The 16,549-nt window shown below is 39.7% G+C and overlaps 2 pseudogenes; one reads left to right on the top strand and one right to left on the bottom strand.

The window, feature by feature from the left end:
• Nucleotides 1-5,037: 5,037 nt before the first annotated feature.
• LOC114209126 (hsc70-interacting protein-like) lies at nucleotides 5,038-6,117 on the bottom strand (annotated as a pseudogene).
• Nucleotides 6,118-9,544: 3,427 nt separating this feature from the next.
• On the top strand, nucleotides 9,545-12,005 carry LOC148161669 (heat shock transcription factor, Y-linked pseudogene; annotated as a pseudogene).
• Nucleotides 12,006-16,549: the final 4,544 nt, after the last annotated feature.

Raw genomic sequence — 16,549 nt, 5'->3', positions numbered from 1 at the left:
CTGAGCCGGGCTAAGCAATCTGCTTGGGTTCTCTCTCAGGAGTTTTTGTTCCCTGCAAGCTTTCCATACAGCTTTGGAGGATGAGAGTGAAAATGGCGGCCTCCTAATCTCCACCTGGGAGGATTCGAGAACTCGGGTCCCCTGTTTTCAGTGCACCGCCAGAGAAAAACAGTCAGTCACTCACATCTCCCTGGTCTCTGGCAGCATTCCGTGCTCACCCGGCCCACGAACAAGCGTTTCTATCTATGGCACCCAGCCGCGTGTAGAGTATCTAAACCCAACAGATCTCTGAGGTGTGCTCCCACACCGTTCCTCCTGGGGGAAAATGTGGAGTCTCCCCGAATCTGACCCCTGTGGGGTCCCTGCTGGAGGAGCAGTGGCCCAACGGTCACCAATCAGAGTTTACAGCAACCCCGACCTGAGAGCCCACACATTGGCTCCATCTCTGCAGCTGGCTTCCCCACTCTGATACCCAGGAGCTCTGCTGCACTAGGCACCCCTGGTCTTCCTGTGACCCCAAGGGTCCTGAGTCCACACTGTCCTGCAAGGGTTCCACCCCTAGGTTAGCCACTGGAGCGACATCCCTCAGCAGAGCCAACTTCTAAAATTTCCGATTTTGTTCTCCGTGGCTCTATCACTCGCCAGAGCAGCAGGCGGTGGCCCCCTCCCGCCTGTCTATCCTCCCAAATATCACCTCGGGTTCACTTTTGGGCACGTCCTACCTTCCAGAAAGTGGTCACTTTTCTGTTCAGAAAGTTGTTGCTATTCTTTTCTTCCATCTCCTGTTGAGTTCATAGGTGTTCAGAATGGTTTGATCCCAATGCAGCTGAATTCCTGAGGCCAGACTAAATCCAGGTCTTCTACTCCTCTGCCAACTTTCTCCCTTCCTTCTCATTCATGTACGTTTAAAGTGATTGATGAGAAGGAATTTTCTGCTCCCATTTGGTATTTCTTTTCCATATGTTGTATATTTTTTCTTTATTAATATATCTATTACTACCTTCCTTTGTAGCTCATGGATTGTTTTCTCATTTCCTCTTCTGTGCATTTTAAAGTTATTTTTAGTAGATATATTAAGGATTAAATATAATATATTGAATATAAAAATTTAGTCTAATTTAGTATCAAAGTAGGTCAGTAGTCTATAAAAATCTGTTTCTAAACATGCCTGTACCCCCTGTATTGTCATGCACTGCATGTTTACCTATACACTTTATAAACTGCGTGTTCATTAAAACACATAAGCTAGCTTTGTTTTGTCTTTTAATCCATGTAGAAATGAAGAGGCATTTGAAAAATACAGTAATATTCATTTCATATGTACCGATGTGATTCCCCCAATCATGTTTATTTCTTTAGGTTGCTTCCAATTACTGTGTGGTATCATTTAATTTAAGGCTCCAATATTTACCCTGGCATGTTTTAATTTAGCAGGCATGTTAATGATAAAATTTCTCAGCTCTTGTTTATTTCTTTATTTTTTAAGATTTTATTTATTTTAGACAGAGAGAGAGCATGAGTGGGGACAGATGCAGGGAAGGAAAAGGGAGAGGCAGAAAGAATCTGAAGCAGACCCCTAACCGAGTTGGCGCCTGACACAGGTTGGACCCCACAACCACAACATCATGACCTGAGTGAAAATCAAGAGTGGGACACTCAACTGAATGGGTCACCTGGCGCCCTTTCTCTCTAGTTTATGAGAATGTTTTAATTTTTTCAAACATTGGTTTTGCCACATATAGAACTCTTGGTTGACAGCCAGAGTTTCTCCTTTTTCCCTCCTTAAGTATATCATACCACTGTTTCTGGCTTTTAATATTTATGAAATCTCATTTTGGATGTCTGGTGCACAATGGATCACTTTTAACTTGATGCTTGCCAGATTCAGAGGTCTTTGTCTTTTGAAGGTTTAATATAATTGTCTCATTGTGGATCTTTCTGATTCTACTCTGGTTGAAATTTCTTGAGATATTTGAACGTGTTCATATGTTTATTTCAAAATTTTTAAGAAGTTTTTGACCAAAACAACTATTCCTCGTACTCCTTTTCTCTCCACTCATTTTGGAGAGGATAATCCAATGTTATTATGTGAATATTGGTTTACTTTCCGGTGTCTTAAAGGTCTTAGTCTTTGTTGTATTTTTTCTTCATTCATTTTTGTTCTGCTTCTCAAGCTCTACAATTTCAATTGATCAGACTTTAAGTTCATTGATTCATACTTCTGCATGCTAAATCTTCTCTTAATTCAGTTTTCATTTCAGTTATCTTCCAATAAAAACCCACAGAATGGAGAAAAGTATATCTGACAAATAACTTGCATTCATAATATCTAAAGGACTATTATACTTCAACTAAAACACAAATGACCAATTAAAACTTGGACAATGGACAAAGAAAATTATCTTAACTTGCAGATGATTCTATACATAAAAATATTAAGAAGTCAATACAGTAGAAGAAATAATGTGTTAATAATATGTTAATAATTATAATTCCGTATAATTGGATATAATTATAATCCTAGGTCATTATACTAATGAATTAGCATTATTAGAACTAATGAGTATTGTAGGTTGCAGAGGATATTAATACAAAAGGATAATTGTAATTTTATGCCCACTATTACATTTCAAAAAAGTTAAAAGACATTTACAACATCAAAATAACATCAAAATATTTTTAAAGTTTTTTTTCCAGTTGGAAACCATACTTTATTTTAATATTGGTAGAAATCCAATAACTATTTATTTTTAAGCAGAAAAAAACTCCTTTACTATTCCCTCTTATATCATTGTTAGGAGAAGCAAAAAGACTTCTCGTTTAGAAATGACTTTGTTTCTATTAAAACGAATATACTTTGTATTTGTGGACCTTAAAAGCACAGGGCACTTTTCCAGAAGACCAATTTTAATTTTACACACTTATGGTAATATTGGCAATGTTGAAATGTACTTCAGTAATATAGAATAAATAAATCAAATAAGGAACCCAAAGTTATTCAAAGCACACATTAGAAAATTTGAGAGAGAACACACATTAACAACAACAAAAACCGCTGGCAAGCCCAAACTCAAGTTTATATGCTGAGTATTTTTAAAGGGATTAAAAAGCATTCTCAGTTAGCCTACAACCTTTTCTCACTTATATAACAGATGCATTTCTATCTGCTTGTGTACAGCAAAGGATTAGAACATGGATCATCTTACTTGACTCCATAAATGTGTTATTTCAAAAATGTAATCCATGGAATTTTCTTCACTGCTCTTACCACTGATTCTTCAAATAAGCAAAGTACAGAGGGTCTCATCTCTTGAAACTGTTTTAAACACTAGTACTTTAATTGAAAGATAGGTAGAAACCTAGCAATTCTTGGTACAGTGCCTGGATTTAGTCTTAATTAATTTGAGAGTTGAATATACAATAGAAAGGTCTATCATTTCTTTATCCTTGGAGGATAGGGAAGGAGAAAAAGGAGAGGTGGGGGATATGTAGTATTTAAGAGCTAAACAGGAGCACAATGACTCATAATGCTATCAACACCACATGAAGAACCATGGATCTCATCGATTTTATAATTCATATTGGATCAAGATTTGTCTTCTCCTCCATGTACATCAATGAATTCAAACCTCATACTCTCCAAACTACAGAGATGAATAATGTAAGATAAATTCCAAGTGCAGCAGGTATTTCGTAAGTAGAAGACTGAATGCCGACGGAAAACCAATCCCTCCTTCCAACATCTTTTGACATGGGAAGATTTCACCAAAGTGGAAAACTACCATTTAAATATGAAATCGTTTGCCCAAGTAAGAAACTAGAGCTCTTATGGCTATTATCTCACATAATCACTATATTTCATATTTAACCCGGCATGACATATACTTGCACAATTATGTTGTGAATGATATAGTAGTGATGATTCCAGTGAAAAAGGACTATCTTTAGCCCAAAAGGAGCATGGGGGATGGAGTGGTGCGGGGGGAGGTGAAAACAAGTAGAAAGGGCACCAAGAGATGGATCTTTTCTGACCAGGAATGGTTACTCTAAACACAGAAATATAAAAAGAAAAGTATTCCCTTAATTCCCCTAGGTGGAAAAAATGCAAATCATTTATTATCTATATCAGAGAAGAACACACCTAAGTAATCCAACTCTCCTGCAGCATTATAAAAATCATCCCTTTACCACAGTGTAAGATTTAAATGTGTCTGCACAAGCGTGCACACTCTAGAAAATAAATAAGGTTGTTGCTGTCCTGCCAAGCACTTCCGGTCCCTAACTAGGTCCTACTGAAATACTGGTGGTCCCAATGGTTTTATCCAAATAAATTGTATTTACAAAATAAAGCATTTCTGAGGCACCTGGGTGAGTCAGTTAAGTGTCTCCCTTCGGCTCAGGTCATGATCTCAAGGTCCTGGGATGGAGCCCCCTTTGGGCTCCCGGCTCTGTGGGAATCCCGCTTCTCCCTCTCCCACTCCCCCTTCTTGTGCTCCTGCTCTCACTCTGTCAAATAAATAAATAAAATCTTTAAAAAAATTTAAAAAACCCAAAGATTTAAAAAGACAATAAAAATGCCTCAGAAACTATAATTCCAGGTCAAAGTTCATCTATTTAAATGTTATATTTGCTTCTTCCCACTCATAAAACTTTATTTCACTCAAACTGAGCAATAAATCTTCCCTACTGAAGTATCTTCCTTGCCCAATCAATCCAAAGGAAAAAAAATGAAATGATTAGTAAAGGGCAATGTAGGGACTAATACACCCTTTTAATAGGTTTTTAAATAATTTTAAGATTTAAAAAGTGTTTAAAGTTTGTAATTCCTAGTAGGAAAATAGTATCTGAATGAATACCCTAATGTCAAACCACTGAATAATGTTTCCGTTGCACATGGTGCAGAAGGGTAGGGATTCTCTTCACAGCTCCCAGCTTTCTTCATGAGAAGGTCCTAGGTACACTGCTTTGTAGAATTGTGACATCCATTAGGTGATGGTTGTTTTTCCTTCAGCAAGGGCTTTATTTGTCAGAAGGGCATTATGCTTGACTTCCAAATTTGACTGACAATTCCCTGATGGGATTCATAACCTTTGGATAGCTCTGATATTTTGACATACTCGCTGGGTTCTGGGCCACATCCTGGAAGTCCACCATAACTGCTGGATCCTGTATGGCTGCGAGAACCTATGGCTCACTAAGAATTTCATTACCCAGGCATTCCTGACATTCCAGGCATTCCCCCTGCCATTCCAGGCATTCCTCCAGGAAAATTACCAGGCATTCCCCCAGGAAAGCCCACTGGGAAAGAGCCATATGAACTCCTGATTGTCCTCTGGCTTCTTCCTCCCTCTGGGCTTTCTCATGTTCTTCCAGAGACTTCTTAACCCTTTCTATTCTTTCCTTGATGTCTTGCTCTTCACGCTTTTGCTCATACTTTCTCTGATGTTCAGCAATTTTCTGGGTGCTCAATTGAACTTCTTTCAGCATTGCACTAGCGTCTTCATCATAATCCAGTTTACTAGCAAGGGAAATATCATGTGCTGCGTCTTTCAATGACACAAAACACACAAAAACACAAGTCTGTGTGCTTTCCGGATTTATTTCAATAACCCTGTCACAGTCTCGAAGGACAGCATTTGGCTTCTGTCATTTGATGGATACACTGGCTCTCCTGGCACATAGAATGGCCAAGCGAAGATTCAGTTTGATGGCATCTGTGAACAAGTCAATGGCTTTCTGTAGCTCACCATCATTTAGGGCATCATTGGGAGCCACTTTTTTATCATTTGCCTGATCCATCATTTCCTCAGTTCCTCTCCCATTTCTTGAGGCGTATCAGTATCTGGATCAATCACACATTCGTTGTCAATTTCTAGATCACGTTCCTCACTTGAGAGTTCATCTCTCTTTATGTTTTTCCTCAGGCTTCTTACTATTTGTTTTCTCTTCCTTGATATTGTATTCTGATTTAGTTTTATGAGTGGCAGGTGGTATTTTACCCCTCATGGCCTCCACACACTCCCACAGGAAGCTCATTTCCTCGGTATGCAGAACACTTGGATACAGGATACACATTTTCACGAAGGCCTGAAGCTCGCTCACTTTGTGGGGGTACATGGTCTGGAGGCGGTGGCAGGCGGCAGGCATGATTGTGTGGAAGGGGGCAGCTGCCAGGAGACCAAACAGTCTAGAACCGTCCCCGCCTCTGGCTAATCTTACTCCACTTGCCATATTTTTAATTTAAAAGTCCAAGCTTATATTCAGAAAACTAAACAAAAAAAATGTTTAAACAAGAAGGAAGATTTAAATAAATGGAAAAATATCTCCAGTAGACTTAAGTCTGTCCTCTTCATATTTATATGATGAAGCTCTAAACCTCAATGTAGCTGTGTTTGGAGAAGATGCTTTTAAAAAGTAATTAAGGGGGCGCCTGTGTGACACATTCATCTAAGTATCTGACCCTTGACTTTGCCTCATGTCATGATCTCAGGGTCTCCAAATTACGCCCAATGTTGGGCTCCCTGCTAAGTGTGGAGCCTGTTTAATATTTCCTCTTCCTCTCCTGCTGCCCCTCACCCCAGCTCACTCCCTTTCTTAAAAAAAAAAAAGGATTTAAGTAATTAAATGAGTTCAGTAAGTGTGGGGCCCTAATCTGATTGGATTTATCCAATGATAAAAGGAAGATTTTTTTTCTCCTTCTCTCTCTCTCCTGCTCTCCCTCTGTGGAAGGGGCTGGAAAGTGCCACAGTTTATTCTGCTCCTTCAACCTGATAACATCATAAAAGCAAGGTCCAGATAATAAAGTCAGCCTGCCACCTCAGAGAATAGCCCATAGATGCCACATATAATCCACCAAGGTGACCTCAATGCAATAGACACCAAGACATCCCTCATCAGTGATCACGACACCTCCACTCATCTCAGGGGACACAGGGGCAAAGCACTCTAGAACAGTGTACACTTGCACCACCTTGGCTCCGGATGACTTGCCAGGACATCCCATGCACGGAAATGTCTGGTCTCCAAGTCACTCCACCAGGGTGTTCCCCTCACCACAAGCATGCCTTGGCTGTAGCAACTTAGCAGGGTGCCCTTTGGGTGGAGCATCACAAGACACCTTAATCCATCCAACCTTGGCTCTAGACACCCTGGTTTGGTGCTCCCTCTGTGGAGGACTCTGGGACCCCCTGACTTGCCCTCACATCAGATTCAGCAGATCTCCCAGGTCTCCCCCTGTGTGGAGAGACCTGGGACTGCTTATCCCATGCCAGCCACAGCCAAAGCCAGCCCACACCATGAATAGCCATATAAAAGAACAATCTTTCAAGTCTAGGAGAAGTAACTGTTCTGCTTAATTCATATAAAGAAACACCAAAAAATAAGCAAAATAGACAGAAAATATGCCAAAAATGAAAAAGAAAGTGAACATTCATTAAAGAACCAAATGAAAAAAAAGATAAGATATTTACGTGATTATGAATTTAAAATAATGGTTACAAAGATGCTTTCCAGATAGGAAAGAAGAATAGTTGAACTCAGTGTGAATTTCGACAGAGATAGAAAATATAAAAATAACAATTCAGAGTTGAAGAATGCAATAATGGAAATGAAAATTACACTTGACAGAAGCTACAGTAGGTAAGAAAATGAATAAAGAACAATGAAGAGTGAAGAAGAAGGCAGTATAATAAAAAAAGACCATAGCTGCATGGGAAAAAGGAAAAAAAATTAAAAATGGGGATAGGTTAAGGGAACTTTTGAAGAAATCAAACAAAATTCACAGAATAGAGGTCACAGATAGAAAAGACAGAGAGAAAGAGTTAGAAAATATACTTTAAGAAGTAAGAGCTGAAAGATGTCCTAACCTGAAGAAGGAAACAAATATCCAAGTTCAAGAAGCACAGAGAGTTCTAAACAAGATGAACATAAGGGGGTCCACTACACAACAACATTATTTAAAATGTCAAAGATTAAAGATTACAGAGAGTTTTAAAAACAGTTGAAGCAAGTAACTAGTTACATGCAAGGAAATCACATAAGGCTATCAGCTAATTTTTCAGCAGAACTATGCAAATAAGAAAGGAGTCACATGATGTATTAAAAGTGATGAAATGAAAAAATCTACAAATAAGAATACACTACCTGGCAAAGTTGCAGTTCAGAACTAAAGGAGAGTAAAAGAATTTCCCAAACAGACAAAAAGTAGAGTTTATCACCGCTAGAAGGCCATACCAGAAATGGTAAAGTGACTTCTTAAACTGGAAAAGAAAGGTCCATAATTAAAAGTAAGAAAATTATTAATAGGGTGCCTGGGTGGCTCAGTTGGTTAAGCGACTGCCTTCCGCTCAGGTCATGATCCTGGAGTCCCAGGATCGAGTCCCGCATCGGGCTCCCTACTGAGCAGGGAGTCTGCTTCTCCCTCTGACCCTTCCCCCTCTCATGCTCTCTCTATCTCATTCTTTCTCTCAAATAAATAAAATCTTTAAAAAAGAAAATTATTAATAAAAACATATAAAATATGATGACATATAACATGAAGGGGAGAATACAAACTTCTTTTAGAATGTTTTAGAACTTAAGTGACACTACCTTAATTGAGAATACTATAGGACATGGACGAATAACAAAAAAACCCATAACAGATGCAACATCCTATACTAGTTACACACAATTAAAGAGAAAGAAGGCCAACAATAATATCACAGAAAATCAAAAATCACAAGGCAAGAGAGCAAGAAAAAAGAAAGGAACAGAGAAGTACTACAAAATCAACTACAAAACAATTAACAAAATCGAAATAAGTCCATGCTTATCAGTAATTACTTTAAATGTAAATAGTCTAAATACACAAATAAAAAGATGTAAGTTGGCCAAATGGATTCAAAAGTCATTCCCATCTGTCAGCTTCCTTCAAAGTGACTCACTTCATACCTAAGGACACATAAAGTCTGAATTTGAAGGGAGAGAAAATACATATTTTGCAAAAGGAAAAGAAAAGAAAGCTGGGTAGCAAAATTACATCAAACAAAATAAACATTAAAACAAAGAATATAACAAAAGGCAACGAAATCATTACATAAAGAAAGAATGCTGTGGAGGAGGCCATTTCAGCAACATCATGGTTTTTCAAGGCAGAATCTTTCTAGCCTCTCTCTGTGGAAACATCACGATAGGGCCATATTCTATCCTCTGAGATAGCATTCGATGGAGGAAACTGCTGTCCACTCATATCTTGTTTCCATAAGAGAAAAGCCATTTCTAATATTTTGCAAGTATACGGAAGCGGGTTGGTCCTTACGATGAAAAAGAAGTCTGTGGAGAGTGCAAATTTCAGAGACAACAAGCGTCTCTAGTTGAAGCCTTGTGGCACCTATGCATTGTAGCATCCAAAAGGTGCCTACCCTTCCCTCAGTGAAAATAGTCTGTTTCGAATTCAACATTCAGGTAACCCCTTGCTTCCTGAAGATACAAAGCATTTCCACTGCAGGTGTGGGATCATGAGGAAACATCTGTACCCGAAACTCGGAAAAACAAGATGTGAGCAATGGAAATCTTCACAGCCATCTGGATGTCAGAAGATAGACCCATATTCAAATCTGGGTTTGGAATCATAGGCAAGGGGCTAGGACCCTATGTTTACAAACAAGTCTGTGAAGAAGAGAACGTTCAGTGCAACACAAGTGTCTGAAGAAGCTTTCTAGCATGGATATGTGCAAGGATCAGGATAGTTCCATCTCCTTCCTTCTGAGAAACAAGCCTGTGGAGAATGTCACTTAGAGATAACAACTTTTTTCCAGGGTTCAGAGCGATTTCCAGGATATGTGCGGAAGGACAGGCAATGTGCAATGCCCCCCAGTGTTGTAGTAACAATTATGTGGACCCTGCAAGCTCCAGGAAACACAAGTTCCTTCAAATGAAGATCTATCTAATATATATGTCTAGAAGACTCTGTACGTGGCATATATTTCCTTCTGGGACACGAGATTGGGCAGTGTGTGACTTCCACTAACATTGTGTTTCGAGAAGAGAAAATTGAATTTCAATATATGCATGGAAGCCTAGTGTATGTAGGGGTGATGTCCTGACACTTCAAGAGAAGTGTGTGGCACATGCACCATTGAGAAAACTACGCGAGAAGCATTCTAGCATGTTTTGGGTGAAGCGTCGGAAACATACCATACCCTTCCATCTGTGAATACAGTCTCTGAAGGATGCAAATTTCCCCTCAGAGGAAGTTTGTCCTAGTGAAAAGCTCTCTAGCATGTTGGTCTGGAGGCAAGCGGAAAGTGCCACATATCCTTCACTAAGGAAAAATTCTGTGAAGAAAGCCAGCTGCAGCGATCAACACAACACCACAATAAATCCCGTCCAACAAATATATGTGTTGTAGCATTAGGAAAGTACCTTATCCTTGCCTTGGAGAAAGAAGTCCATTGAGAGTGACCTTTGTTGCTAAGTCATGGGTTTTCAAAGGAGAACCTTCTACCCTATGAGTGGGGAAGCATCATGAGAGAGCAATACTCTTCCCTTGAGAAAAAAAGCTGTTGCAGAATGCCACTTCCCACGCAAGTCAACTTTATAGGTTAGGAATGCGATTACTAATATCTGTGCGGAATTCTAGCGAGCGGGCAATGTCCTTACACTTCAAGACATGTCTGTGAATCATTTTCCATGTGAAGCCCTGTAGCATTTATTTGTACAAGCATCAAGAGAGGGCCCTCTCCTTCCCTTGGAGAAACAAACCTGTGGAGAATGCCACTGTGAGATAACATCTTTTCTGAAGAATTCTCAGTCATTTCCAGTATCGGTCTAGAAGGAGATGCAAAAGGCAACGTCCCAATATTGGAATCACCAGGATGTGGAGGAAGCAGCTGCCAGGAAACACAAGTTCTCTCCAATGAGACGCTTTCTAACACACAGTTATGGAAGCGTCTGGATGTGCAATATATTTCTTTCTGAGAAATCAGGGGTCACAGAAGGTGACAGTCCATGAACATCTTGTTCCTCAGAGAGAAAGCCTATTTCCAGTATCTGTGTGGAATTCTAGGGAAGAGGCAAGGTCCTTAGCCTTAGAAAAGTGTCTGTGGAGCAGGCACCTTTTGGAAAACCCCAAGTTTCTCAAGCGAGAAGCATTGGACCTTGTATGTGTCAAAGCATGCAAAACATGCCCTATCCTTCTGTCTGTCAAGAAGTCTCTGGGGAATGCAACTTTCCCCTCAGAGGAAGTTTGTTCCTTTGAGGAGCATTCTAGCATCTTTGCCTAGAGGCAAGTGGAAAGTGCCTTAGACTTCGAGGAGAGCAAGAAATCTGTGAATAAAGCAAGTTTCAGCGTAGAACACGACACTTGAAAAGAAGAGTCGGATTAAAAATTCTTCTACATTTTCATTAGTTCAAGATTTCAACAAGAATCCCTGCAGAGGAGTGGCTAATGTCAATAGTCCTAATTCTGGATTTGTTGCTGAAGCTAGTGGAGAAAGTGTATGTTCAAACTCCACCAATGTAAATGTGCCTCTAATAAGGAAGCCTTCTCTCAGCCAGCGTATTGCTACTACAACGGTCCCTCTGAGAAGTGATTTTTCCCTGCATCAGCAATGTCAGTTAGACCATCGGAACAAATTGGCATGGAGCAACATGCTATTTTAAACCAGTTGACCACTTTTCACATGCACTCACATAGCAGCTACACTCAAGCAAATGGCCACATTGTGAATTTTGTTACAACTACAAATTCTCAATCTCAGTACTGTATCATATCTCCCTTACAGGGCACTTATTTGGGAATGATGGTGGAGCCTTCCACTTTTCCAACTAGATATGCGGATTTGTCAGCCAGTGAGGATCGTTTTTCTAACCTGCAACCGGTGGGCAACCCATGGTGCACAATGCCAATGATAGGTGATAATCTGCTGTGTCACTTTCAAGGTCAACTCATCAACCGTCTCCAATTTATGCACATCATCATAATTACTACTGATCTGTCAAAGGACTGTCATGATGCAGGATAACAAAAGTTATCATTTGTTGGCAACTGACCACATATTGGCAATCCTCTTACTTGAAAAATAAAATTGCATTTTCATCTTTATGGTTTCATTATGTTTATTTTTTGAAATAGTTCAGGGTAAAAATCTAGATTTTATTTATTGTATTTTTTTGTCATTTGGCAAGAACAGTTGACATACATGCTAAATAAATTATATGTATATAAAAAGAATGGAAGCAAAGGAAAAGAAACATTTGGTGTTAAGCAATTTCTGAAATAGTCCAGGATGAATAAAATGAGTGTATAAATTACAATGATGTGGAAGGGGTTGCCCCCGTGTTTCAGTTGTTAAACGTCTGCTTTCAGGTCAGGTTATGATCCCAGGGTCCTGGGATCGAGCCTTTTGTCCATTGCAGACTTGTGGATCCAGAAGCAGACTCCCTGCTCCTTTGCCCCTCCTCCCACTTGTCTGTGCTCTGCAATTAATAAGATCTCCAAAAAAATTGATGTTGAAGATATACATGTCAATGAAATCTAGAAAAGAGAAATACATAATATTCACCATAATATTTTCTCAATTACATTATATTCTCCCAGTTAATTATAAGAGTCCTTGGATTTTAGTTGGCAAAGGTTGTCTTCATTAAAAGGACATTCACAGTGGAATGTATAACACTCTCACCAGTTCAGCAACCGTTATAAATTCACGTGCTTCAATCATGGATTGCATGTCTCAGAATGTTTTGTAATTTTACAGTTGGTTTTATCAAATGCCTGTTTTGCCCTAGTGATCTCAAAACATTGCATTTTGTGCCTTCATTTCCTCCCCTCATTAGCCCATCTTTGATATTTTTAATGGATACATTTATATTGCTTTCTGATTCTATCCACAGCCTATCTCATGCTTAATTCCTTATGCTGTTTTTGATGCCTTTTAAATTCCGAGCCCTGAAATTCAGCATAGTTAACAAGTCTTAAAGACAACTGATTACCTGAGTAGCTTCACAAGTTTCTATCACATTATCTGATTTGAATTACATGCAAACTCTTTTTAGCCATGCCAATTCCCATCATACAACTCTTAGGTGGAACCCCTTTACTTTGTCTTGGACATCACCACAGACTGAGCACAGTTACTGTCAAATATATTTTTATATGTATATATTGAATGAACAATAAATGAACGTTGGTTTAAGCCAATCAAAATATGCTTTTTGTGACTGAACAACCCTTGTCATTTACTATTATCATAATTGGATTTACTCTTCATTGACATTTTCTTTCAAGTTGAGTTCACAGTTATGTACACTACAGATAATGAGATTGACTTAAGGAAACTAGCATCACTAGTTATCACTCTATGCACTAATTTTAGTTTCCAGTTTCTGTCCATTATGTAAACATGGATATTTTGGTTAATGCCACTCTTAAGGCTTTTTCCCATTCTGTTTCACCGAAATATAGGATTATTTATCTGCCTGTCACAATATCTTCTCCATCTTCTGCTTTTACAAGTCATTCGTGACAGAATTTGCTGCATACTTACTAGATCCGTATCTAAGGCAGTATCCCAACTAGTGTGCAAAATTCATTCCCTTGGCCTCTGAGTAAGCTGGAACTGGGACAAAATACAGAGCTGAACAATCCATTCTTGTCATTCTAATGCATCAACACATATTTTCAAACTCTGTCTATTTAGGAGAATTTTGCAATGATTATTTCCTCCTGGAGTTTCATGAGAATACCATTGTCATCTATGCACATATGCCTTTAATCGCCATTATTTAATTCTCAGATGTGAAATTGTAGAGAATATAGTTTTACAAAATGGTCAAATGTTATACATAAATGTTTCCTTTTTGGGGTAATATATTTTCTTTAATTTTATTATGTTTTGTTAGTCACTATACAATATATTACTAGTTTTGAGGTGGTGATTCATAATCCATTGTTTTCATTTAACACCTAGTGCACCATGCAGTATGTGTCCCCTTATTACCCATCACTGGGCTAACAAATCCCCCTTCCCCTCTAAAATCCTGTTGGTTTCTCAGAGTCCATACTCTCTCATGGTCTTTCTCTCACTCGGATTCCCCATCCCTTCATTTTTTCCATTCCTTCTCCTAATGCATATGGCCCTTTTTTCACTACATCTGTGTCTTTGGAGTAAATACCTAGAATTGCAATTGCTGGGTGATAGGGTAGCTCTATTTTTAAATTTTTGAGGAACCTCCACACTGTTTTCCAAAGTGGCTGTACCAACTTACATTCCCAGCAACAGTGTAAGAGGGTTCCCCTTTCTCCACAACCTCTCCAACATTTCTTGTTTCTTTCCCTGTCCATTTTTGCCATTCTAACTGGTGTAGGGTGGTGTTTCAATGTGGTTTTGGTTTGAATTTCCCTGGTGGCTAATGATGATGAACATTTTTTCATGTGTCCATTAGCCTTTTGTATGTCTTCTTCAGAGCATTGTCTTTTCATAAATTCCAGCCACTATTTGACTTGATTATTTGTTTTTTTGGGTGTTGAGTTTGAGAAATTCTTTATAGATCCTGGATACCAGCCCTTTACCTGGATTGTCTTTTGCAAACACCTTCTCCCATTCTGTGCATTGCTTCTTTGTTTTGTTGACTGTTCCCTTTGCTGTGCCAGAAGCTTTTTATCTTGATGCAGTCCCAAAAGTACTTTTTTGCTTTCGTTTCAATAAATTTGGAGGTGTATCTTGATAGAAGTTGCTGTGGGCGATGTCAAAGAAGTTATTGCCTATGTTCTCCTCTAGGGGTCCTCTCTGTCTCTAGTATGTGAATGTTTGTATCATTTCCTAGATTAGGGAAGTTCTCAACAACAATTTGCTCAAATATATATTCTATTCCTCTCTCTCTCTCCAGTCCTTTCGAGATTCCAATTATTCTGACATTGAAACGCTTCATGGTGTCATTTATTTCTGTGATTCTATTTTCACGGATTCTGAGTTGCTTTTCCCTGGCCTCTTCTTTTCCCTTTTTATCTATTATATTGTCTTCCAGGTTGCTTATTCATTCATCTTCCTCATTTACCCTAGCTGTTAGATTATCTTGATTGGATTACAACTCATTGATAGCATTTTTTTCCTTTTTTTTAAAAGATTTTATTTTATTCATTTGAGACAGAATGAGAGAGAGAGAGCATGAGAAGGGGGAGGGTCAGAGGAAGAAGCAGACTCCCCGCCGAGCAGGGAGCCCGATGCGGGACTCAGTCCTGGCACTTCAGGATCATGACCTGAGCCGAAGGCAGTCGCCCAACCAACTGAGCCACCAAGGCGCCCCTCATTGATAGCATTTTTAAGTTCTGACAATTCGGTTTTCATTTCTGCCCTTAGAGATTCTATGTTGCCACTGATTGATTTTCCCTTTCTAGCCCTTTTCTTCACAATTGCTACCCTGAATTCCGTCTCCGACATATTGGTTATATCTGCATCCATTTGTAAATCTGCACCATAAGTCATAATTCTGAGTCTTTTCTATTTTAGGGTTTCTTCCTTCTAGTTATTCTGTTGATGGATGTTTGAGAGACAGTAAAGAGTCCAAATTATTGACCAGAACCCAAACAAGATGCACCTGTTTTCTTGGGAATTTAGGGCGCTGGTCTCTTTTATTCTCAGCCAGTATTCTTGGAGAGGGGCCTGCTACACTGTTACTGAGGCAACCCTGTTTGGGCAGAGTTGCCCTGCCCCCCTGCAGCATGGGATGGGCTCAGCAGGAATCAGTTTTGGGGGCTTGTGCTCTCTGGCGACTTTCCCTGGCGTCTTTCTTTGTCTTTTCTGCAAGTCAGAGTAGAAGAGACCGATTCCAACCCTCTGCCTCAGGGCAGAGAGACCGCAGTCTGTTCTTCAGTGAGCTCTCCAGGCCACACTGTCTCCGTTTATGTCCGTGCTGCTATAAACTGCAACGTCCTGGGTTGTGTGCCCCTCTGCAGCGCCCCCATTCCTGCCTCCAAATCGGAGCATGTCTCTGCCCTTTGTGCTACTAAACGGCCAGCTGCTCCCAGTTCCCACGGGAGACCCTGACGCTCCGTGTTTCTGCCTGGGGACTGCCCTAAAGTCCTTTCCCCACTGATACTACTCTGTGAGTCTGTGCCCTGTTCCTAGCGCGTGAGGCTGTCGCTCACCTGCGGCGTAGTTTCCCCACGGCCAGGGCACATTCCCGCTGCAAATTATCCTCTGATATATACCCACTGAATCAGGGCACCCCGTTTAGTACCTCAAAACCAATGGCCTGCGATATTCTGTTCGTAGAGATCCAGATCTTCTTACATCTTACAGTGGTTTTATGGGTGCTCAGAGTGGTCTGGTAGATATCCAGCTCAATTCCAGGGATCAGTTGAAATAGGGTTCCCTACTCCTCTGCCATTTTTCCTCTCCTATCAAATGCTGACGCTTGATCTCAACTCAGGTCTGGATCTAAGGGTCCTGAGTTTAAGCCCTAGAGTCAATCTCTAGAAGAAAGCAAAAAGTTGAATGATGGTTTTTCCATTATTACAAATAGTTAGTTTAAGTTAATGTAATTTATGTACATTTATCTTATTTTA

The sequence above is a fragment of the Eumetopias jubatus genome, unplaced genomic scaffold (genome assembly GCF_037043125.1).
Source record: "Eumetopias jubatus isolate StellerSeaLion01/CBP00866 unplaced genomic scaffold, mEumJub1_p1.0 scaffold_96, whole genome shotgun sequence".
Lineage (NCBI taxonomy): Eukaryota > Metazoa > Chordata > Mammalia > Carnivora > Otariidae > Eumetopias > Eumetopias jubatus.
The sequence above is the reverse complement of the archived record's forward strand: the minus strand, read 5'-3'. Positions and strand labels throughout refer to the sequence as shown.